This window comes from Octopus bimaculoides, chromosome 5 (genome assembly GCF_001194135.2).
Source record: "Octopus bimaculoides isolate UCB-OBI-ISO-001 chromosome 5, ASM119413v2, whole genome shotgun sequence".
Classification (NCBI taxonomy): domain Eukaryota; kingdom Metazoa; phylum Mollusca; class Cephalopoda; order Octopoda; family Octopodidae; genus Octopus; species Octopus bimaculoides.
This window is the reverse complement of record NC_068985.1, coordinates 34,868,057-34,869,362: the sequence shown is the minus strand read 5'-3', so window position 1 is coordinate 34,869,362 and position 1,306 is coordinate 34,868,057. Positions and strand designations below refer to the sequence as shown.

At 33.8% G+C, this 1,306-nt stretch overlaps 1 protein-coding gene across 15 annotated transcripts in view; it reads right to left on the bottom strand.

Annotated features, from left to right (window-relative positions):
• Window positions 1–1,306, bottom strand: part of LOC106874069 (uncharacterized) — a 93,376-nt gene that overhangs the window by 76,596 nt on the left and 15,474 nt on the right. The gene's annotated exons all lie outside the window — the stretch shown is intronic.

Below are 1,306 nucleotides of genomic sequence, written 5' to 3'. Positions count from 1 at the left end.
ATTAAGAACCAATGGTATATATATAATATTAATTAAAACATTAGAAATATAAAAATAATAATAAAATATATATTGTCCTTCCTATAAATTGTAATTTATAGGAAGGACAGTATATATAACATGTCTGATATCAAATGATCAGGAAACCTTCTTTTCAGGTGCTGAATAACATGTCTCCTTTGCATCTCCCTTTCCCAGTTTTCAGAGTTGGCACTGCAAATGTAGGCACACTGAAATGTAAATCTAACACGACTGTGGAGATGCTTGAAAGGAAGCATGTTGATGTATGTTGCATCCAAGAGGTTACGTGGAGAGGAGCTTCAACTAGGTTCCTCACAGTCAAGACACTTAGGTATTTATTTAAATCAGAAGAGAAAAAAAAGTAAAATAAAATAAAGTTTTATAATTATACAGGTGGCTGTATTAAAGTAAATTCAGCCTCGTCGGTTTCAATTCCCTGTAACGACTAAATGATTTTATTATTTTGACTTTTTCTTCCTATAAACTTTTAAAAAGGTAGACGAAAAATTATGGATGCAAAAAGGAATCACATCAGTAAATTTATTCAAGGTGTTTGGTCCAAAACTGACTTCATTTCTTTCAAGTCTTCGCATATCCTCAGTAGTCACAGCATGTCTCACTGCCATGTGGCATAGCTGTTTATGTCCCACCCATGCTAGCATGGAAGGCGGATGTTAAATGACGATGATGTACAATCTGCACTTCACTCTGAGGGAGAGGCCCTTCATTACTAACAGATGTAGTAGTTCTCTGAACTTTGCCCAGCCTATTCTTATTCTAGCAGTTATGCTTTTGGGACAACAACCCCCACAACTAACTTGGTCACCTAAGTAATGGAAACTGTTAACTACTGCTGTGGATCTCTCCTAATCTATGAGGAAGTCTATATTTTGTACATTCCTGGTGTTTAATGTACCTGCATATCTGCTACATGTAAAAAGTTATTTATTCTGTTAATCATCTAGTGATACTGCTGCATTTCTTATGTGTTCATAGCTTGCACTGATGTCTGACCCATGCCAGTATGAAAAGTGGACGTTAAATGGTGATGATGATGATGATGAAGTGTGTGTGCAAGTGCATATTCAAGAATAATATTTCTGATGACAGTTAGAAATCCAACCAGTATACACACTAAAGATGAGGTTAATGCATTAAAAGAATGTTCATTTTAATAACAACTAGCAATCTATACTATACATCTATACATATACATCTACACATATACATCTATATATATATATACATATGTGCAGATATATGCATATATATATATATATATATA